At 41.7% G+C, this 24,995-nt stretch overlaps 1 protein-coding gene and 1 non-coding gene across 2 annotated transcripts in view; one reads left to right on the top strand and one right to left on the bottom strand.

Moving 5' to 3' along the window:
• Positions 1-2,384: 2,384 nt before the first annotated feature.
• Positions 2,385-24,995, top strand: part of LOC124720038 (ankyrin repeat domain-containing protein 65-like) — a 35,237-nt gene continuing 12,626 nt past the window's right edge. Inside the window, exon 1 of the mRNA XM_047245293.1 lies at positions 2,385-2,438. The gene's annotated coding sequence lies outside the window, so the exon portion shown is untranslated. The remainder of the gene's footprint in view (positions 2,439-24,995) is intronic.
• On the bottom strand, positions 19,295-19,369 carry Trnas-cga. The gene has a single exon. It is a non-coding gene; the product is annotated as a tRNA-Ser (tRNA).

Below are 24,995 nucleotides of genomic sequence, written 5' to 3'. Positions count from 1 at the left end.
GCACCCCGTCACTGGAGTCGTCAAGTTCGTGGATATCTGAATGAGACTCTACCGAACCGTTGGATTGGTCGTCAAAGAGCTGGCGAGTTAGCATGTGTCACCTGGTCTCCAAGGTCACCAGATTTGACACCCTCTGACTTCTTCCTGTGGGGTTTCGTTCAAGACAAAGTTTATGTATGAAGAGTCCCACAGAATCTGGAAGAGTTGAAGAACCGGATTCGTACTGCTATAACATCAGTGACAAACGACATACCCGAGTGTGGAAGGAATTTGAGTATCAATACAATATTGTTCATGTCGCTGATGGAGGGCATATTGAACATCTTTGATCTGAACTTCAAAGGTTCGTAAACATGTGTGTAAAGGTTCATATTCGTATGTCTTAAGGTTTACTAAATATATGCATTCGAAATACGTATATTACGAGGGCAGTTCAATAAGTAATGCAACACATTTTTTTTCTCGGCCAATTTTGGTTGAAAAAACCGTAAATTTCTGGTGGAATATTTTCAAACATTCCCGCTTCGTCTCGTATAGTTTCATTGACTTCCGACAGGTGGCAGCGCTGTACGGAGCTGTTAAAATGGCGTCTGTAACGGATGTGCGTTGCAAACAACGGGCAGTGATCGAGTTTCTTTTGGCGGAAAACCAGGGCATCTCAGATATTCATAGGCGCTTGCAGAATGTCTACGGTGATCTGGCAGAGGACAAATGCACGGTGAGTCGTTGGGCAAAGCGTGTGTCATCATCGCCGCAAGGTCAAGCAAGACTGTCTGATCTCCCGCGTGCGGGCCGGTCGTGCACAGCTGTGACTCCTGCAATGGCGGAGCGTGCGAACACACTCGTTCGAGATGATCGACGGATCACCATCAAACAACTCAGTGCTCAACTTGACATCGCTCTTGGTAGTGCTGTCACAATTATTCACCAGTTGGGATATTCAAAGGTTTGTTCCCGCTGGGTACCTCGTTGTCTAACTGAACACCATAAAGAGCAAAGGAGAACCATCTGTGGGGAATTGCTTGCTCGTCATGTGGCTGAGGGTGACAATTTCTTGTCAAAGATTGTTACAGGCGATGAAACATGGGTTCATCACTTCGAACCTGAAACAAAACGGCAATCAATGGAGTGGCGCCAAACCCACTCCCCTACCAAGAAAAAGTTTAAAGCCATACCCTCAGCCGGTAAAGTCATGGTTACATTCTGGGGCGCTGAAGGTGTTATTCTGTTCGATGTCCTTCCCCATGGTCAAACGATCAACTATGAAGTGTATTGTGCTACTCTTCAGAAATTGAAGAAACGACTTCAGCGTGTTCGTAGGCACAAAAATCAAAACGAACTTCTCCTTCTTCATGACAACGCAAGACCTCACACAAGTCTTCGCACTCGAGAGGAGCTCACAAAACTTCAGTGGACTGTTCTTCCTCCTGCACCCTACAGCCCCGATCTCGCACCGTCGGATTTCCATATGTTTGGCCCAATGAAGGACGCAATCCGTGGGACGCACTACGCGGATGATGAAGAAGTTGTTGATGCAGTACGACGTTGGCTCCGACATCGACCAGTGGAATGGTACCGTGCACGCATACATGCCCTCATTTCAAGGTGGCTTAAGGCCGTAGCATTGAATGGAGATTACGTTGAAAAATAATGTTGTGTTGCTAAAAGATTGGGGAATAACTTGGTGTATTTCAATGCTGAATAAAACAACCCCTGTTTCAGAAAAAAAATGTGTTGCATTACTTATTGAACTGCCCTCGTATTTTTGAAACTCCCTGTATATGCGGTCGCAGCGCAATAATGAAATATTCAAACATGTGTGAAATCTTATGCGACTTAACTGCTAAGGTCATAAGTCCCTAAGCTTACGCACTACTTAACCCAAATTATCCTAAGGACAAACACACACACCCATGTCCGAGGGAGGCCTCGAATCTCCGCCGGGACCAGCCGCACAATCCATGACTGTAGCGCCTCAGACCGCTTGGCTAATCCCGCGTGGCAGCGCAATAATCGTCTCGATAGGCGACTTGAGCCGTGTTGCAAAGCGTGTTACGTGCTAGCTTAGATGACACCTGAACCTGCTGCGGTAGATCCAGGTATAGCGTTTACACTGTACAGCAGAGTCCAGATGATGTTTCAGTTTCTCCATCTTTCGTCAGACTCGATCCCCAGCTGGCGCCGCTTACACAGTGCGGCCGAAGAGCAGCCGCGCCGCGCCGCGCCGCGCCGCACCCCGCCCCTCTACCGCACAGTGCGGTCCCGGCCGTCGGCCTGCTGCAGTGGGGAGAGCTGGCAATGCCGCCCCGTGACGTCAGCGCCGGCTGCCGCTGCGGCTCTCTGCTGTGTGCGCCGCTCACCTGCCTCAGTCTTGACAGAGAAGGCAGGCGGGCGGCAGCCGGGGCGCAGTGGCGTCCGCTGGAACACCCGAGAGAGAGGTAAGGCGACCAGCTGCACTCTGCTGGAATGTCCAAGAGGCGCGCTGTTCGGAGCGCGTTTATCTGGTTATGTGTTTCGCTAACTACTAGTGTCTGTGTGGCTGTTGTTCCATTAAGGCTAGTTTACGCTACGGCATTGCGCTGCGATTTCATAATACATGACAGAAGACACGGCGACACCGGTGTTCACGTCTGTAGCTCGTGTTCTAGTGGCTAGCGTTGCTACCTCTGCATCACGGGGTCCTAGGTTCGATTACCGGCTGGGTTGGAAATTTTCTCCGCTCGGGGCCGGGTGTTCGTATCGTCCTCATCATTTCATGATCATTTATGAAAATGGCGAGATCGGACTGAGTAAAGATTGGCAATTTGTATGGGCGCCGATAACCGCGAATTTTAGCGACCCACAAACCAAACATGATAACCAACCAGTGTTCACATAAGTTTCATAGTTTTGTGAGTGCCGTAGTCGTGTCGAAACTGAAAGTTTAGGCAGCTGCACGAGTTGTGGCGTAGTTAATTAATGCGTCTTTGCGTGAAATCACTGCATGAGAAAAGAAATAAGAAGCGTGTTTGGGTCTGTGAGTGAATAAAAAAAAAGGCGTCAGCTCTCCGTTGCTCAGCGATCTTGCAGAGGGAAACTGTAATGCAAAACCCTTAAAGCTATCATAGAATGCTACCAGAATAGGTTATGTTTCCCCTAAATAGTCAGTACTGCAGTGACGAAGGAAACATATTGTAGTGAGTGAAGCAATCTCGCCAGAAGTGAAATTACAAATCACATTGTATAGGGTCCAGAACTCTCGTGCTGCTAGAAGGTTCAGATGTAATAGGTGGTGACGTGTTTGCATTAACACAACATTTAACTAAGCCTTTCTCGGCACATGCTTCACTGGGTTTCCAAGAAAGCATGTAGCTCACTGTGTTGTGAGCAATGCATTAGGAATTCGGGTTCCCACTTTCGCGTACATGAAAAACCAATACCACTGCGACTAGAAACAGTTGACAAAATTGTCAGTGCTGGATACGGTGGTTCGTCAGAGAAAAGCAGCTCCTCAACAGTGTGCACCACCACAGCTAGCAGACAAGGAGCGTCTCGATAACTGAGTTAGGAACAAGGAGAGACATAAACGAAATGCTACAATAATCATGGCAACATTGCAAAGTTCCATTACATATCTGAATGAACACTGCTGTGCTTTTTAAATAAATAAATAATAACGATTTAAGTAACTTTTCCTCCTTTTAAGTCTCCATTAAAAAAAAAAAAAAAATCAGCCAGCTTGAACCAAGGGGGTTTAGTTTCGTAGAAGTGAACTGTTCCACAGCCAGATGTTTGCCATGACTGAATTTCTCTTAATTCTTTTGTGTATGCACTCCTAATCGAATGAACTCTGCTTTACAGCTCAGACGCTTTCAACCTATTCATGCTCAAATCGCATATGACGGTCTCACGCACAAAATGGCTGCTTGTTGTTTTAGTAAACACCATTTAATCCCACAAACACCTATGCCCAGCATAGGTATCCAATAAACGAACCATTTCCTCCCTTCCTCAGTACATCAATTTGACACCCTATCGCCACACCAAACTGCCACACTCTCGCCACTACATGCCAAGTTGGCAGAAGCCGAAAATATTTTGTTTCACCAACGATTTGCTCAAACGATTGCTGCGCATGCGCAGTGGGCGGTAGTGAATTTGCATACAACCCGGTGTCGATGTGTAAATTAGGCTTTAACCAAGAGAATGTAGCACCACTTCGAGCAAAAGAAAGGGGACTTTACTGTGGTAGATTTACATCTGTAGCCTTTGATAATTTATTGATGGACATTTGTCACCCGTTATCGCATATTTAATCGCAGAAAAACGTGAGTGAGAACAACGTTGTGAACTGAAAACGGCGTCTGATTCAGGTGGCTAGTGTTCCGATGTGTCAGGTGTCTCGTCCTGCGAAATTGTAGTGCCAGCCGTGCCTCAGTGTGACCCCGTGCGCATAGGACGCTGGTTCGTTGTCAGGACACCACTGTTACTCGCAGACAATTAGTAATAGTAATGGAACATCACATAAGCTAAGTTTGTTATTTCAGCTGTAAAAGTGCATAGCTGAGCTGGATTTTGTAAGTATCTTATAATAATGAGTAATGGGCTGCATGTAATGTGTATGCACATTCTAGTTACATATTAGAATTGAACACACTTACCTGATTCTCTTGTTTCGATACTTGGTACCCGAAGATGATCAGATGGTGGACCTAAATCGATTAGTCCCAATAAAAACGGGAATACAACTGAGTATCTGACAATGCAAAGCTTAAAATTCGTTACATACTTTGTCTTCGAAAATTTTTAATCCAAATTCGTTGTCTTCGCTGGTTGTCAGCCAATCGCTACATATAACATTGCCTCTGGCGGCGAAACGACACTTTCTCTTTATTTCAATACTTTTAAAATTTTTTAGTATCTACGTTGTGAAGGAATGACCTGTGGCATTACTCAATATGTTGGTTAAGTTGAGAGGCGAAAATTACGTTGGGAGTTCGCGATTTCACAATACGTTTGTGTAATGTTTGTGCATTATGAAAGAGCCTTCTATGTACTGTGTTACTTAAGTGTTCAATTGATCATTTTCCATGATGTGTCGTGATGGTGGGGAACGAGTCATTGCACGCTTATATCACAAATTAATTTCTATAAGATTAAATTCTGAAGATTTCATAGTCTATTTACTTTTTAAAAAGATAAAATATACGGACACCAGTTGGTAATTCCTACCTACCTCCTTTTACGCATTACGGTAATAGAAATTCTTCTACGGAGTAGGACTTGTATGGACAAACTTTATCAGTTTGTTATCAAATTTTACTTCGCTATCTGACGTTTCTTGTGACTGCGTAAGGGATCAATTGTTTTTGTTACAGCACTGTGCACCAACCTTAATGTGGGGTAGTAATGTTGTTTTTGCTTTTGGTATTGTAATTATGTTGGTCATTGTTCCTTTTGAATTATAGTGGATCATTTACAACAAAGATGAGTTACCAAGACCATTATTCTGCAGGAAATCATTGAATGAAAATGTGCAAAACATATAAACTTATTGGTTCTTGTCCTGGCAAAAGCTGCAATGATTCTAAGTGAAGATGTGGCTGAACTAAGTTTTGGGAGTTCCAAAGTGTTTTTTCCCAATTTAAGTTCTCATCAGTACAGAATTTTGAAATTTCCTCCCTTTATATTTTCTCACCATGTTACTCATCCTTGCTGTACTACCTGTAGATGTGCGAAGCTGAATATCTTCTGTCGCTTGCAGAAAACCAGCCGTTAATAATTTTGAGGACTTCGTTTACCATTTCTTTTGTTTCCGTATGTGGGCTTGGACTGATTACGATACTAGTGTCATCTGTAAAAAGAGCCAATTCTAGATGTTTTATCTTCGATGGTCGATCATTTACATGTATTAGTAATAGTAGTGGTATAAGACTGAACCCATAAGTGATTTCTTCCCAGCCAGAATTATGTCCCTAGACTATATTGCTTGAGTTACTAAGTACAGCTTTCTACATTCTTTTGCTCTGGTATATTATCCATTGGTTGCCTTTACCATCAGTCCCATAAGACTTAAATTTATCTAGGAGAATACTGTGATCCACGCAGTCAAATTCCGTAGAAGGATCGCAGAAAATACCAATTGGCGCTGTTTTATTATTTAATCCTTGTAAAATCTAGTGAGTGAACGCGTAAATGGCTTTCTCAGTAAAGGAGCCCTGTTGAAACCCACACTGTGATTTGATTAGGATACTATTGTCACTAAGGTGGGATAATATCTTAGAATACATCATCTTCTCAAAAATTTTGGAGAATTTCAGCCATGAAACAGGTTGGTAGCTACTGACGTCTGTCTTTTTATCCTCCGCCAACATAGGTTTTACAACTGCACATTTCAGTGGCTCGAAGAAATGGCCTGGAGTTGGTGATGCATTACATATTTCATATAAGACTGCGTTTATTAAATGGGAAAAAATTTTAGTATTCTGTTGGAAATACCATGACAATCAAGAGATTTTATTTTTGAGACAATGTGTAATTTTATTGATTTCAGAAGGCGAAGTTTGGATACATTCATATGACTGAATTTTTTCGAAGCTACGTTTTCGAGATACTGCTGTGATTTTGGTCTTTAACTGTCTGTCCCTACCCGTTTCTGTTATATATAAGATATTAAATGCATTTGCTACCTGTGACTCATCAGTTATAGCCCTTCCATTCAGTTAAATAGTGATGTCTTTTATGGCTTGTTATCCTGTCTCTCACTTCACTAAATTCCATTTAGTCTTGGGTCTGGTGTCAGGAATACTAAATTCTAACATTATGTACATGCTCTTTGATTTTTTAATAACCTTACTTAGTCATTTTAAGTATCTTCAGAGTGTACAACTATTTAGGATTCCTACTTGTTCTTGCAAAAAGATAAATTTCCCTTTCCTTTCAAAAGATACTTTGATCGCTGTAGTGATCCTTGGTTTTTTACATGGATGTTTAGTATCCCTTCTGATTAGCTTGTGCAGAGAGCTGTTTTCAAATGATATGAATTTATCATGGAATACATAAAATTTTTTTATTAGCATTTGGTTCGCTATAAATTACATCCTGTGCCATCTCCTGTAAGCTATTCCTAAAGGAATTTGCCCTCTAGTCACTAATTACTCTAAGTGATTTCCACAGAGGAGTATCCATCCACGCTTGTCACGCCTGGCAACACAGATTACACGCTTGAAAATAGAATTATATCACTTACCACACTTTTCCCTACACGAATTTTTGTTGCTTATGAGCAGCAAGAACTAGGCCTACAGGTTAGCGCTTCAGCTGTGTGATATAACGTGAAACGTTATTACCGCTTGCAACAATAATTAAGCAGTCGCTGAACTGCAGTATTCGCTAAATTATCTTAATCAGAATAAAATGTGACTTCATTGTACGCAAACTGCACGTAAACAACCAACTAGTGCGAAAGATTCTATATCAAACAAATTAAGATTTACGCCACTTTTGGGAAATACGAACATAACAGTGAACGGACATGCTCAAATTAAATTGTTGTAAAGAGAAATACAACAATTAAGCTGGATTCTCGGATTTAATTGTGCCAAAACGTAAACAAGTACGCGGTTACACCCCGACCTTACGATCTTTTCGCCTTATCTGGACACAGTCACATGGCTCTGTGACGCAGAATGTTACGTTGTGTGATTTGCTGATGTAAGTAAACGGATGAGGCGGCATTCCAAGTTTATAAACCTTGCAGCGCTTACCAGGCTCTTGCTGTACTGAAATCTGCGTGATAGGAAAGCGTGACGTCTCGTAACGCAGCTCATGTTAGGTCCACCTGAATGGCGTCGGTTTACGTGTGGCGTGTTGTGCAGGCAAGTTGTTGCAGTCGTGATTCTGCGTTTGTCGTATATTTCGTTGCAAAACATCGAATGTTAGTGGACACGACGCTATCGGTTACGAAGTTGTGCCCTCGACGCTAAAATGTCACGATGAAAGTGCAGCATAAATTTGTGTGTCCCCTTTACCGACGATAGAAACATCTTGAGCCCAAAACGCCACATTCATTTCCATTGTGAGAACTGTAAGAACTTACTTGGATCCTGTTATTAGTTTCCATTAGACGACTGAAATCTGTCGGAATTATAAAATTGATAGAGGTATTTGTTAAGTACATTTGAGCAGATTGTGCTTAGCCAAATACTAATCTTACGAGAAGTCAGCAGTACTAGTGATGTAAAGTCATGGTTCTTGAAACACGGGCAGCCTCTGACATCCCGTTTCCCGACACTAGCGTAAGGAAACGTAGAACACTGACTTATCTTGAAGGCATCCTTAACGTGGTGTATCAGTTAAACTGCACATTGTCGTAATATGTAAGTGCGAATGCAAAAGTATGAAATATGGCATAATAGCTTCGCAAGCACACGGACCAGCGTCCAGTGAGTCCAAGAAGTACTCAATCTAGCTGTATATTTTTAAAAAAGTAAGGTTATGGAATGTGAAAAGAAGCGAATACAAATTCTGAAGAGCCAATGCTGCGGAAAGAACAGTACCTCAATAAATGTAAATGCCGTGTGGCTAGGCCCTCCCGTCGGGTAGATCGGTCACCTGGGGCAAGTCTTTAGAGTTGACGCCACGTCGGCGACTTGCGTGTGGACGGGGATGAAATGATGATGATTAGGACAACACAACACCCAGTGCATGTGCGGAGAAAATCTCCGACCCAGCAGGGAATCGAACCCAGGAGGGAGGATGTGGAATGTGGGGTCAGCACACCCCACTCCCGGTCGTAAGATGACATTCTTGACCGAAGCCCCTACTATTCGGTCGAGTAGCTCCTCAGTTGGCATCACGAGGCTGAGTGCACCCCAAAAAATGGCAACAGTGCATGGCGGCCCGGATGGTCACCCATCCAAGTGCCGACCACGCCTGACAGCGCTTAACTTCGGTGATGTCACGGGAACCGGTGTATCGGATAAATTAGGCACGCTGATTTTAAAATTTTGATTTCCCTCGCGGTAAACCTGACACCTTCATCGATCAGTGAGCAAAGGTGGTTTCTCAATGTTTTGGTATGCAGAAGCGATCTGTTACCATTTCATCCGTCGATGTAGGTCTGCCGATTACCTTAGCAGTGTTTATGCAGGTGTGAAACGTTCTCTTTGTGTCACGCTCATGTCGCTTCCCTCGGGGTTGCGACACTTGCCCAGAGCGACACACTGGCTGGCTCTCCACAGCAACAGGCGCACAGGCTGACGCGTCCAGCGGCTCTGCATGGATCTGGCCCACGCTCACAAGAGCAGCGGCCAGCCGCGTGTCGCTTCAGGGTGGCCCGTTATCACGTCCCGTGGTGAATTTTAGTTTTAGGTCTGTTGTATTACTGAGAACTGACAGTAAGATTCAGCGTAATGAGAACTGACAATGAAATTCAATGTCTTTTTTAACATTTTGAAGAGGCAAAGAATGGGGGGAAGGGAATTAAGAAACATATTTCTTAAAAGTGTTGCAGCCTTATGACGACTGCTGTTTTAGAACGAAATTTAAATACACAAAAGTATATTACGTCAGTATAAGACATTATGGATACTAATGCTCCAAACTGGCTGCAATAAGGTATGTCATTTAATATTTTTCACGACAGGTCTGTTTCAGCTTATTGCCGCTATCAAGTGACCCGCGAAATAACATCAGTAAGAGTAACTGTACATAAACTGTGGCTGATTCGCGTTTTCATTAGCACTGGTACTTACATCTAGTTGGAAGTGACGACTATATTGCATATATAGTAGTCTTTGTCATGTCTCATAAAGTGTAATAGATCTTGTTCTTACGAAACGTAAAAATAAGTTTGTCAGATATTTTGACAATTCAGCTTTGACAGTTCTTTACTATGTGTTTACAAAGTAAATAACAGCTTACCGGAGATTGTTACCAATCGGTGTACTTATTTTCCTTTAAAGTTTATCTATGGTCCATGTACATTTTGTTTAACATTTGACTGTCTTTTCGTGTTCTGTTTTGTCAGTTTTCTAGACAGTATTTCTGCTTAAAATCTGTGTTCAGTTAGAATTTCGTGTGGATACTTCCGTGTAAGAATATAAATTTTCATTTCTTAGAGAATGTTCATGCTATTTTGTGTAATATTTCTGTTTCAATTAGCTCCACTTCGTGGTGTTGAGTTTTCAGGTGTAAACTGAACCGTGATGGATCACTGTTACCGCTTCTAGTGTGTTCTCTAAATCTGATATTAATTTCGTGCCGTTTGACCAATATAGAAATCGTTGGAATCGTCAGTTAATTTTGTATATTCCAGAAATGGTATGTTCTGAGATTTTGGTTGCACTTGAACGAAATTTCGTGGTAACATTGTTGTTTGTATGCAAAGCCAGTTCTATGTTAGTGGATTTAAACAGTGCATTTATCTTTATTTGATATTCATCGTAAGTAAATTGTAAGTATGTAGTTCTATTTTTTGCTGAGGTTCCTTTGGTAAGATTTATGTTATATATCGTGGTAGGTTTCGGTTGTGTTTGTTCGTTAGTGTATCTGGGTCAAAATTATTTTTGTAGGGTATGTGACCGTGGTTTCAGTTCCTTTTATATAGCTGGTTTTTCTAGAAGTAAATTACATTAATCGTGCAGTGGAAAAGGGCATGCTTTCCTGTTTCGGTATGCCAAGACTTAGAATTTATTACAAAATCAATGGTGGTTGGCTTTCTGTATATGTCAAATGTGTGTCGGTTGTTGTCTTGGCTAATTTTTAGGTCAAGATAATTGGCTAAATAGTCTATTTCCAATTCCACAGTAAATTTGGTATTGGGATGGAGGATGTTCATTTATGGATAATATTTTCTGTATTGTTTCCATCAATCAACATTAGTGCGTTATAAACATATCTATAATAGTAAATGATCTTGTTAAGTACTGGCCACTGTTAGTGGAAAAGTTTTCTTCTAATGTGTTGAGAAAAATGTTCACAATTGTGCCAGCTACACAATTTCCCACAGCTACTTCAATGCTTGCGTGTAGATGTTTCCATTTTATTCAGAATAATTTTTTTCACAAAGTCGTTTTAAGGAGATGTATGATTTCATGAGTTTCTACAGTAGTTTTCCTCTGCTGTAATAGATTTTGCTTCATAATTCGTATTGTTTCCTGTACTGGTATCTTGGTATATAGATTTGCAAAGTAAAAAGGGATAAATTTCACATTGGGTGAAATCTGCATGTCTTTTATTGCTTTTGCAAAAGTACGTGAATTTTTTGTGGTATATTTCTTTTTATATGCATACAGTCCTGTTAGTAGTTCAGTTTTTTCTTATCAAATATATTGGGCTATTTATCAAATTGACAGTCGATCAGGTATGAGTGGAATTTATGTATCTTCAGTTGAGCAAATAACGTTAGTGTGCGTGGGTTCATTAAAATACGTGATTTCTTTTCGTGTTCCGTTAAAATTGGAGTACAATTTTTAGTACTTTTCTTTAGTAATGCTGTATATTTGTTGGTTTATTTGGTAGTTCTGTGATGCTGTTAGCTTCAAAAAATGTCAAAACCTTGTGGTCATTGAGGTTCATTATAACTGTAAAACTTCCTTTATCAGATTTTACTGCAGTTGCATCGTTTACTTGCAATAACACAAAAATTCCTTAGAACACATACTCGTAATAGCCATTACAAACGTACCAACTGATATGGCAAGCATGTCAATTAGAAAGAGAAATGAACTAACAAAAAATGGCTCTAAGCGCTATGGGACTTGTGGTCATCAGTCCCCTAGACTTAGAACTACTTAAACCTAACTAACCTAAGGACATCAGACACATCCATGCCCGTGGCAGGATTCGAACCTGCGACCGTAGCAGTAGCGCGGTTCTGGACTGAAGCAAATGAACTAACAGTTAATATAGGAAAAACTGTGGAAAAGGAATTAAAGTGAAAATCCAAAAGCAAAGCAACACATTACCCTCAACGCCATAAATCAAAAATTACAAGCAAAAGATGCGCTACGTAACATCATCTGATCGTCCCATTTTGCGGCGAGCGAGCGCCTAGCCGCATCCTCAACACGTCTTCTGCAGTCGACGACATGTGTTACTGGAAATTAGCTTTAGCAAGTGTGGAAAGGCTGCAAAACTGCGACCAGTCGCTTTTTTATGATTTTGTTCTCACCAGTTTCATGCAGGTTTGCTCGTTTTCTAACAGAGGGAGGAGGTATGAATTTCATTCCATGCCATTTGCTAAAGTTTGCACTGTAAAGAATTTTTATTCGGTGTCCGCCCATGCAGATTTTGATTCAAAAGACCCTCTCAAGGCGAGTGCTGCGATTATTGCCTAGAAAAGGCTCGGTCTTTGAGATAGTGTTGTCAGTCTTCTTTAGGGAATATTTTACAAATTTCAAGAGACATATAGCAGACTTTGTGTCGTTTCGAGAGGACGCCAGGAGGGGGTAGTCTTTATTTACAGTATTTACAAGATAGCAAACAACTAAGCTGCCTTCCAACAGTTACAATTGTTTTCAATGGTTCTGACGTTTTCTTCGTGAAGCAAATTCTGTGCGTAGCCCACCCAAGTCAGAAATGGTTTAAGTTTACACAAGTCTGGAGTTTCTTTGGCCTTTGTAACCGACTCGCCATTCTTCATTGCTGACGCCCTTCTTTCTTCTTTTCCCATCAAAATTTATGTGGCCGTGGTATTCTGCATCTTGTGGAAGATTTTTCACCCATGAGTAAACATCAGGATGAGCTTCAGATGCTAATGTATTTATTCCTCTTTTCCGTCCTTTCGAGACGCTATTAGTGCGATGGCGCCTTCCACTGCAGCTCTCCATCTCCCTTGTCAAATGTTCGTTATCGAGTCATTGGTCCACAGAATAGTTATAACACTCCTGAAGCTTTCAGTTTTCCTGCATTCTGTCCTAAATACACAACCAACCTTCATTCAACATTTTCAGAGGATTTCCTAGGTAGTTAAATATTGAAGCCACTGATGGTATTACAGTGAGTCGCCTGGTAATCTAACTCCTTCCTTATCGGAGACAGAGGAATAAATTTCAGTACTGCTACGTTCACAAGGACGCCATCAGAATCCAAAGCCAGCAAAATGTCCACATGTCGCCTTCTTCTATGAGGTACCGTTCGGCATTTCTTCATCGTTCGGCACTGACGTGTCACAAAGCTTCCAGTACGTTTGAAAGCTTAAATGTCGTGTCAGATCCATTACCTCTGCTCCCGATCAGTTCTGTTGGGTTCAGATTGCAGCGTTAAGGTGACAACTGCAAAACTGCAGCATTGTTATAGTGCGCTCGACGCCGTGAAAACTATTGTTTGCCATTTTTCTACCAGGTTCACCACATCTCTCCTACAAAGCAATGGGCACATTCAGAGTACTTGACTTTTCATATTCCTCGAAAAGTTTTAATTGTGTAATGTATTCTTAACTTCAACAATATTTAACAATCTTATTTAAAATATCGACAACTAAGAATGTGTGTTTCCAAAGAAAACTAGAATTTTTCATGCCATATGTAATTGGAAACTAGACATGCACTTTTTTTGAAAAAATTATTAAGTATGAACTAATTACCACACATGTCATGAATTTCATATTAAAGTGATTTAGGTTTTCAAACCGAACAAAAAAAAACCCTAAATTACGATTTTCGATTCGCCGACCTTAAGTACACGTAACCATCAATCTATCGATTACATAATGCGTATAGACACCATCTTATTTTTATTAAATAGTGTTCCTCGAGAAACGTCAGAGCTGGTTTTCCTGTGTAAGCTCGTGAAAAACATTATGAACAACTTGTTTCTCGACACTGACGGTGTTGCATGCGTGTTTCACTACGAAGCAGGAAACAGTCATCCATCTTCACGATACGTATAAAGAGCGAGACAATAAGAGAACAAGTGGCGTCTGTGGAAATTGTGAGAGAACACGGTCTCTGAATTAAAATTATGTAGTTAAAGTGTGATTAAGATAAGCTTTGATGGCTGTTAATACATAAGAATGTCTTAGTTTCATTGACAGTGAGGTAGTAATAAGATGTATAATTCGTAGGTTGGACCAACTTCAAAGAACGGGACAGCGCCAGTGTGAGAGAGCTACGGCTGCTGACTAATCGTCCAGCTTGTGTTTGTTTACACCAGGTTTACTCTTATGGTGAACAAAGTATACCTGGCATAAAATAGAAAGAAATTCTTGTCGTATGTAAACTATGCTAGCGGCAAGACACAATCAGTACCTTCTCTGGCCCATAGCAATGTAAATGCTACAAAAGACAGTGCTGCCAAATCAGTCATTAAACACAGCCTTCCGAAATTCCTTACCCAAAGAAGACGAAGTAAATATACCAGAATTCGACCCAAGAACAGCTGCCAACATGAGCAATGTTGAAGTGAATATCGTCGGAGTAATGAAACAACTTAAATCACTTAACAAGAACAAGTCTTCTGGTCCAGACCGTACACCAATCATTTTCCTTTCAGAGTGTAAAGAGCCCCATACTTCATTATATACAACCGTTCACTCGACGAAAGATCCGTACCCAAAGACTGGAAAGCTGCACAGCTAATATCAATATTCAAGAAAGGTAGTAGGAGTAATTCGCTAAATTACAGGCCAGTGTCATTAACGTCGATATGCAGTAGGATTTTAGAACATATATTGTGTTAGAACATTGTGAATCACTTCCAAAGCAAAGGTCTATTGACACACAGTCAACACGGATTTAGAAAACAATCGTTCTTGTGAAACATAACTAGCTCTTTACTCAGACGAAGTGCTGAGTCCTATTGACAAAGGATTTCTAATTGATTCCGTATTTCTGGATTTACGGAAGGCTTTTGTCAGTGTACCACACAAGTGGCTTGTAGTGCAATTGCGTTCTTATGGAATATAGTCTCACTTATGTGACCGGATTCGTGATTTACTGTTAGAGGAGTCACGGTTCTTAGTAGTTGAAGGAAAGTCAAAGAGTGAAACAGCAGTGATTTATGGCTTTCCCCAGGGAGTGTCATAGGCCCTTACGTATATAAACGATTTAGGGGACAATCTGAGCAGCCGTCTTAGGTTGTTTGCAGATGTCGCTGTCGTTTATCGACTAATAAAGTTGTCAGAAGATCAAAACAAATTGTAAAACGATTTAGGAAAGATATTTGTATGGTGCGGAAATTGACATTTGGCCTAAATAACGAAAAGTCTGAGGTCATCCACATAAGTGCTAAAAGGAATCCGTTGAACTTCGGTTACACAATAAGTCAGTCAAATCTAAAGGCTGTCAATTCAACTAAATACCTAGGAATTACAATTGCGAACAACTTAAATTGGAAGAAACACACATAAAATAAAGTGGGCAAGGCTAACCAAAGACAGCGTTTTATTGGCGGAACACTAAGAAAATGTAATAGATCTACCAAAGAGACTGCCCACACTACGTTTGTTGGTGGTATTTTAGAATAATGCTGCGCTGTGTAGGATCCTTACTAGATAGGAATGACGGAGTACATCGAGAAAGTTAAAAGGAGGACAGCATGTTTTGTATTAGCGCGAAAAAGGGGAGAGAGTGTCATAGAAATGATACAGAATTTGAGGTGAACATTATTAAAAAAAAGTTTTTCGTTGCTGCGGAATATTCTCACGAAATTTCACACCAACTTTCTCCTCCGAATGCGGAAATATTTTATTGACGCTGACGTACATAAGAGAAACGATCATCACAATAAAATAAGGGAATTCAGAGCTCGCACGAAAATATGTAAGTGTTCGTTTTTCTGCGCGCTGTACGAAATTGGAATAATAGATAATAATCGTGAAGATTGTTCGATGAACCCTCTGCAACGCACTTAAATGTGATTTGCAGAGTATCCATGTAGATGTATATATGGCGGGTGTCAGTGGTGGATACAGAAAAACCTCAAGGAGGAGAGATAAAGATAACTTGAGCTACCTTTACTTTTACTGTAGTAAAAATGTCACATCCAAAATTTAAGTTTTATTTAAAATGATTATACACATATACAAGACAGTGCCATCTTATGATATAAAAAAGTTTAAATTGTCGTTCTTTTTCTGAAATAATGAATTCTATGCACCTATTCTTCCGGGCAAATTGGTTAATTACATCGTCCGTACTTATAACGCTACGTATCGAAGGTTCTCCGTACAAGAAAACAGTAGAACATTCCCAACTTTTCTCGACAAATGCCAGACAGAATAACGTATCAAGATCACTAGAATGGCCGCGACTTTTCTCGTAGGTATGTGTTAGCTACCTATGTGCCAGAGAGAAACATATGAAATACGATGACGCGGACTTGCGTGCTACATGGGAAAGTACAAGTAATCGATAACTCGATTCAGAGTCCACTGTCGAAAGAAACGAACGAACAGCGTACGGGGTGACTGGCGGGGGCGGTGCGGGTGGCAATACGGTCGGGCGTGTGGGGGGAGGGTTGAGGGGGGTAGGGGGAGCGCGCGCCCCGTACATACATCCGCTGTCCAACACGAAAACCGAGCGAGGTGGCGCAGTGGTTAGCACACTGGACTCGCATTCGGGAGGATGACGGTTCAATCCCGTCTCCGGCCATCCTGATTTAGGTTTTCCGTGATTTCCCTAAATCGCTTGAGGCAAATGCCGGGATGGTTCCCTTGAAAGGGCACGGCCGATTTCTTTCCCCATCCTTCCCTCACCCGAGCTTGCGCTCCGTCTCTAATGACCTCGTTGTCGACGGGACGTTAAACACTAATCTCCTCCCTCCTCCAACACGAAAGCGAAAATGATTTTCAAAACCCTCACAGAACCAGCCATCACCTACGGTTCCGAAATCTGGTCAATGCCTGCAGACACCAATATCGCAAAAGTACAGAGACTTCAAAACAAATACTTCAGAACTGCTACTGATGCTAGCCGATATGAATCAAAGACATATATACAGCTCACAGTATACAAAAACTTCCAGAAATCATCCAAAAGAAGTCCATTAAATTCTTCCACCAAACCTCAGACTCCAACCACCTACTCATCAGGAATCTGGGACAAAATCCACCCGACCCTAGAACCAAATTCCCCATCGTGACAAACATACAATAACGACGTTTTCATCCCATCATTTCGTTACCATCATCATCAGAAAAAAGGCAGGGATCACACCAGATCCGTTCCTTTGAACACAGGGGTTCATTACCCATCAGACCACCTCGTCGTCTCTCCCACTTCTGTTGGTGTAACTTCAGAGTTACGTCGTTTGTGATATGGGGACGTGCTTTTCCGTGAAGCAGCAACGCCCTCCTCCCCCTCCGCCCCCTCCCCCACCCCTTGTCTAACAGTGGTCGTTTTCAACAGACGTGCCGCCCAATACATATTCCTCATTCTCCGGTGGATGTGTGCTGTTGTTTGGCCTTCGGCAGCCAAGAACAGAATAACAGCACGTCGGTCCCCTGTCGAGTCGTTTGGCAACATCGACATAGTCCACGTTTTCGCATTTACCGAACGCACGCCGGAGAGACAGGAATGCCACACTGATGATGCCTTGCCTACGTGTTGGTGCTTATTTACTACTCACGTGTATCGGAGTCGCACTCCGTTGCATACACGTAGCAGCAATGCGAATGGTAGCTTTTTGGTCACCCACTGTTTACGTGGAACTGTTGGAAATCGAGGTAGTGCACAGTGAGTCTGCGGCGCTTGTTCACCATGATTAGTATTGGATGTTTAACTAGACCCTAAATTGAATTTGTGTTACCTGCTTTTTCCGACACAAGTATAAAACCTTCTCTACTGGGACTGCAGTGTACAAAAGCTAAAAATGGCGTTTTCCTACAACAGCACTAATTAGCTGCCAGATGTTTTGACTCTTGTTCATTACATTGATTCACAACGGGCTCGTTTCGGCAGAATTGCCATTTTCAAGTGTTCCTCTTCAGATAATTGTTGTACTATACGCACGTCTTCGTACTTTCCACCTAGCATTACAGTAGATTGTGCTTACGTCTATGTAGGATGTTATTGTTGTGCTATATGAGGGTCTATGTATTATCTATCTAATATTATGTCCCTAATGTAAGTTACAGCGAGTTTTCTGTGTGGTAACATGTCGTTATTATGAACCACATATCTTCTTTGGCTACTGCACTTTAAATAATTTTACATAGTATTTATTGACAGTTGTGATGGTTAACGTTCACAGAGTAGATTACATAGCGTAAATTCAGAGGTGGTGTTTCAGTTTCAGTGATTGTGAATTTGTCATTATGCATAGAGGTAAAAATAAAGGGAGTTGTCATGGCGTTCAAAACGTAAAGACGACGTCAGCATCGAGTGGGGTAGGCGCAGTGGTTACAACACTGGAGTCGCCTTCGGGAGGACGCTGGTTCAAACTCACGTCCTGCCATCACGATTCAGGTTTTCCGTGATTTCCCTAAATCGCTTAAGGCAAATGCCGATACGGTTTCTTCGGAAGGGCACGACCATTTCCCCCTCTCCATCGTTTCCTCACCTCAGCTTTTGTTCCGTCTCTAATGGTCGCGTTGTCGACGTGACGTTACACAATCATGTCCTCTTCCTCCGACGTCCGCCATCTTAATTGCAAGAAAAAAACTGCGAAAGTTGTCTGATGAAAAATGCCAGATGGCGTCGTTTATGGATGTACTACTCATTCTGATCACGTGAAGAAATGTATAGAACGGATTGCCTAGAAGAAAGCAAATGGATATTGAACGAATGAAATGATAGCTGTCTGCTGTAATATGCTTTGTTGGTTCAAATTTTACGAAACGGAAGAGTCTTCTAGTAGTACGCATACATTGCTTTAGTAATCTAATTTTTTTTTTTTTTAGATTTCAAACATTCGTAACTTTTTGCTCTCATAAAAGTTCCCTGCTTTCCACTTACGTAGTTCATTTCAAGTTGCTATTCCTGCTTGTTCAGACTTTGAATCTGAGTTGTGTATTTTTCGTTATCTGTAAATCACTCTTAGAACAGTCGCTCTAAATCTGTCACACTCAACATGACAGTTCTGGCGCACACAAAACTTACACTGTGGTTTGTTACAAAAATCCGTCTGTTTCTTTCGTACGACACAGGGTTTCGAGGATTTTTCTCTGAATATAATAGGCATAACTCTTGAATATTAAGTTCTTCAGGGAAATATCAGGTGAGTTGTGCGTAACATAGGAGGCCATTTGATTGAATTCGGCCGTTAATCTATACCTTTCCATCAGCGGAACATTCTGAAAGGATCCAGAATGAGATTTTCACTCTGCAGCGGAGTGTGCGCTGATATGAAACTTCCCGGCAGATTAAAACTGTGTGTCCGACCGAGACTCGAACTCGGGACCTTTGCCTTTCGCGGGCAAGTGCTCTACCAACTGAGCTACCGAAACACGACTCACGCCCGGTACTCACAGCTTTACTTCTGCCAGTACCTCGTCTCCTATCTTCCAAACTTTACAGAAGCCCTCCTGCGAACCTTGCAGAACTAGCACTCCTGAAAGAAAGGGTATTGCGGAGACATGGCTTAGCCACAACCTGGAGTATGTTTCCAGTTTTAATTTGCCAGGAAGTTTCATATCAGCGCACACTCCGCTGCAGAGTGAAAATCTCATTCTGGAAACATCCCCCAGGCTGTGGCTAAGCCATGTCTCCACAATATCCTTTCTTTCAGGAGTGCTAGTTCTGGAAGGTTCGCAGGAGAGCTTCTGTAAAGTTTGGAAGGTAGGAGACGAGGTACTGGCGGAAGTAAAGCTGTGAGTACCGGGCGTGAGTCGTGCTTGGGTAGCTCAGTTGGTAGAGCACTTGCCCGCGAAAGGCAAAGGTCTCGAGTTCGAGTCTCGGTCGGGCACACAGTTTTAATCTGCCAGGAAGTTTCATTCTAAAAGGATATCAGTCGTAAATAATTACAGTCGTAGCTGTAACGTGACTCGAGGTCCATGATCATTTTGAAGAACCAGAAATACGCCTCAGCACTTGGTTTCCCTGCATTCCGCACAGGACCGGAACGTTCTTCATCCTCCTGCGTTTCTGTCGCTTTCATTTAACTTCACTTGTCTGTGCTTTGTTACTAAACAACGTAACAATTCGAACTCGGTTCTCACTGTGTGAGTGACGGTCAAGTATTGTTACGCCAGTAGCACGGAGCTGCAGCACACAATACGAACCACAGAGGGCGGAGGTCGTTGTTCTCCGGCATCGAATGGACCAACATCGTTCTTCTCAAGTACATCAAAGCTTCGACGCGGATTTTCAGTTGACTTGATCGATTTCACGAAAAACTTTGGCATATTGCAGTATTTCCATTCCTTTCTGAGACGACATCAAGAATAAAGTTTAAGATTTTGATGGACCTCGATCGTTATCTCCGTGCGTCCTTCGTATATACGTAGCATCCCTTATCATGCATACTTACGTTCATGACTGTATCTGTATGTTGCACGAAATTCGATCTCCTGTATGATTAGGATTGCTCTATCTAGTTGGGACTCGTTGTGACACTCTTCATATAGGGCACTAGAAATGAAGCAACAAATTCATTTATTATAATTATTTTTATTTACAACACATTTACAAGTAATTTGTTGCGGAGAAGTAATTGGTACACCACATATTTCTGAAGATGTCACCTCTTTCAGCAAATATTTTTTCCCTTTACGTATTTACTAAACACCATGCAAGTCAGCTTGTAGTTAAACTGTCACTGTAAGATTGATTCCACAGTCCCTGTCAGCAGTCGACTTCTTTCGTCAGTGCACTTGGTCGACGTCAGCCAAAATGCTCTTTCCACAGTGGCATTGTGTGCGGGAATAGAACAAAAATATTCGCAAGATTCTAGTAGTCGGCATTTGTTTTCAGGATTTTGGGTTTCCTTAAGAATGTAAATCCACCTTTCTTCCACGGAGTGTTTACACTTGAGTCCCCTGAGTTTCGAAAAGCTCTTCGGACCTCTCTCTCATATGTTATTACCGAAAACAATTGTCGCCTGAAATATTCACATAATTTTTATTCAGGTACATAGCAGCGTTTTCAGTCGTCAAGCAATCTGTGATTTCAGATGGCGTCGTCCAATCAAATATCTGATCTTTATGAAGATAACTACCCCATTTCTGTCACTAATCAAATGTTATGGTACAGAAAGCCATTGAGTCTAGTTCTAATTATGAAATCAAATTATTTCTTGGTTAGAGTTCTCATTCTTTAATTTCTTCAAATACATGTTTGTTTGCATGCCGGTAAAATTGGCTGTGTTCCTTTCATTTAGATACCTTTAAGTGTAAATTAATATATTTCTTACTTCAATTATCGAGACATTACTCTTCTCGTTTTTTATATATTTCTCAAACAGAACCAAGTTTGACTGTAGTAACGTGAAATAAATTTCGCGCATGGGATTACTGAAAAAATCAAATTATTTTTAGTGGCTTCTTTGGCGTCAAAAAATTGTCCAAAGGTTAAGAATTCTCTCAACTGCGGGCATTAACAAGAGCCATCCTGCTTTTCAATGAGATAGAAGAGTTTCATGATATACATCAACGTATAAGCAGAACTTTCTCAACTTGTCCTCAACAGAGTGTATTGAAACACTATTACGTATTTTCACGACGGTTCTTTCAATGTCTAGAGTTAAGACTGCAGCAGCGCTTGATAGTAGTACTGTGGAGAATACGGGCAGGCCGTCCAGTTCCCTCTACATTGTGTCCTAGTCGCTCCTTAATTTGGTGAAACACATTCCGCTGAGCGCGTCTATGAAGGTCTCCGAAGTTATTGGTATTGCCTCCAGTAAAGCGATTAATTTATCTGATGGAATTTGCAGTTGTCTTTAAGGGTCTAAACAAAACTTTGCAATTGTCTCCGATGTTTCGTTATTACGTGACTCAAACTTGAACAGCTTCTTTTGGATTCCATCACTTTCAGCTAAGTAGTGGTCAACTACAGGAAACACCTTTTCGGCCTCCTGGTTCGATGCGTCGGTTCCAGTGTTCTAAAATGAAACTGTTTGCTAATGTTTTGTGCGGTCAGACACGGAGTGTGGTGTGATAATAATTTTAACAATCGCTATAGCTTTGGCTCTGGCTGTAGACTGATTTGCTGCGACTTTGTAGTCGGGATACATTGAGGTATTCACTTTTACGTCACAGTCAAGAGAACTGAAGGACTGACGATGCGTGACAACTTCGTAAGCTGCTGTTTGTTTTGCAGCAGCAACGAGTAATTCTTTCTGGGTATCTTCTTTCATCATGAATGTAGCCATGTGCTTTGATGTCGATGCTACGGCGAATCTATTGGTAAGATTCTTCGTAGAAAGGTGATGCCTCACGCCTGGCTTACCTCCGTGAGTTACTGAGATTAAACAGCAATGAAGCTCTTAGCTCTGCCTGATCTGCACGTCCTTTCTTGACAAAAGACCGCTTTTTTGTGTAATCATTCGAAAAGTGACACACTTTTTCCAGACATTTTTTAGCTGTGATAAGCTAAATAGGCGGTAAAAAGTCGACAACACTTTCGTCACCGTACACGTGACTATACATTACCAACTTGCACACGTTGTTCGTATTACGTTTAGGAAGAACCGTCTTATCAGATTGCAAATGGGAACTGGCCGATTCTTCCGTATGGCGCTGCTTTTATAGTTCCAGCCACGTACTGCTGGAGATTTCTCGTATTTTCTCGAATGACAGTGCTGCATCCAGAAGGTGCTTGCATCGGAAACAGAGGATACGCAACATGCAACGCCATCTGTGAGATGATCTTCTCAACATAAACTTGTTGACAGAGAGAAAACTGAGGCTGCATTTACATGTTGCGCTAAGAGATGGTGTTGCGTCAGTACGTCAGCCAAGCTCGTTAAGAGTATTTTGCAAAATGGGGACATAATTTCCTCTTGTCGGGGGTGTAGGGAGGGGGAGGTCCGTACCAGTGACGGTCCTGACGTATCGGGGCGGATGGCCGCCGTACCTGCAGACCACCGCGCTCTGTGAAGTGGATGGAAGCTCCGTCGGTGCCGCCTGTTTTCGTTCAGCCAGAAGTACCGGTCGCGATTCGCCTCGCGCCAAAGATTGGGACTGCTTCTGCTACGATGCAAGGGCAAGGATTTTTGATCATTAACTGACACGAATTCATTTAAGATAACCACAAGACAGTAGCTATGCGAAGTATGAACATGCTATTTCCCTTTGTCGACAAGTTTTCAGCCACAGTCACTAACAAATATCTTGAGACATCATTCTTCTGAAACAGGATATACTGTACTACAAATAAATTATATTACTGTGTTATGTCTTTTTGGGTACCTATATTTTCGGAATGGTACGTATTGACCTATTCTGCATGGATTCCTACGAAAAACTGTTGCACTTAAAGAGGGTTAATTGAGTGATATTTAGAAATGCATCATGCTCATTAAGCAAAGTTACGATGAATCTTAATCGTGCAATAATCAGTTACTTTTATTCTACCACCAATTAAACTACAAATTAACTATTGATATATATATATATATATATATATATATATATATATATATATATATTGTAAAAGAACACTTTAATTGTAATTAATTATGACACTTCCTGAAACTTTACTGTGCCTAAGTAACGTAATTCAATAAACATAATGAAATTAAGCATTGTAATTATGATTAATAAAATTTATGTAACTGTGACATCCCACTTACAATTGTCCACAGCTCGTGGTCTAGTGGTTAGTATTGGAACCTCTCTATCACGGGGTCTCACGTTATATTACCGGCTAGATTGGCGGATTTTTTTCTGCTCAGAGACTGGGTGTTCATGTTCTCCTCACCATTTCATCATCATTCAGAAAAATGGGGAGACTGGAATGTGGAAAAGATGGATGTTGAGCGTCCTACAAACCGAACCACCACCACCACTCACAATTGTCTATAGTTGTGAATCAAGTTTACTAGTAGAAATCATCAGCAGGACTTCAAATGCTGCTCATCACTTAATTTACATCTGAAAATATTTTTGTCTGTTTCATTTAGCAGCATTTTTCTTCACAGGTCAACAAAGCGGAAGGGAAAGACATCAGCAAACTTCTGCAGCTGGTCAAACTGTGTGAGTGGAAGAATTAAATTCCAGCAACCATCTTCATAAAAATCGCTACATTGCGAATCAACCGTTTGCGGAGCTGATGCAAAAATTGGGTTCTGAGTAAGCAATTGCATTGAATTTAGCGTTAAGGCAATTTAAATGAAATTACTCAGTGCTAAACTCACTGTATCTTCACTAAGAAACAGCAGTCACAAAACACAATAGTCCATTACATTTTGCTTTTCGGGTGGCACATGTTGAATACAACATGGTGCTATACTACTGCACCTTTGTACTCCTCGGAAGACGTCACCACCATACATTTAACACGGTCAGAAGTAGTTGTAACAATGTGTAAAGCGCAGCACGTGCATCGGCTATCAACGTGGCAATGAAATGACCTGGATGCTTCCTGTAGGTGAACAGAAATTGTGTGCCCGGTGCCTTCTCTCTGAACTCGTCTTCTCCTCCACCAACTCTCTGCCAGGCCCACTCACGTACACCTCCAAGGTCTGTACCTCGGCTTCAGCTTCCTCTAGACCTCCCACTAGTCCCTAAAGTCTCGGTTCACCCCGCGGCTCTCTGTCGCCTGTTTCTCTTGGAGTATACCCATTTCAGTGGTAGTATACACGGATGGCTCGAAGGTTGATGGTCATGTTGGGTTCGTTTACGCTCATGCACTACATATTGAACAGCGCTCCTTGCAGTGTTTCCGCCGCAGTGCTGGTAGCCTCCTCTCGCGCCCTTGAGCATATCTGTCCCTGCATCAGAAGTCCTTCTTCATTTGTGGCGACCCCTTGAGCACCTCACAAGCTCTCCACCAGTGCTGTCATCGCCATCCTTTGCTAGCGGTCATCCAAGAGTCTGTTTACATCCTCAAACAACGTGGACGATCAGTCTTTCTATGAACGCCAGGTCACGTCGGAATCCTGCCAAATGAACTTACTGAAAGTCTAGCCAGATA

This window comes from Schistocerca piceifrons, chromosome 11 (genome assembly GCF_021461385.2).
Source record: "Schistocerca piceifrons isolate TAMUIC-IGC-003096 chromosome 11, iqSchPice1.1, whole genome shotgun sequence".
In the NCBI taxonomy this organism is placed as follows: Eukaryota; Metazoa; Arthropoda; class Insecta; order Orthoptera; family Acrididae; genus Schistocerca; species Schistocerca piceifrons.
The sequence above is the reverse complement of the archived record's forward strand: the minus strand, read 5'-3'. Positions and strand labels throughout refer to the sequence as shown.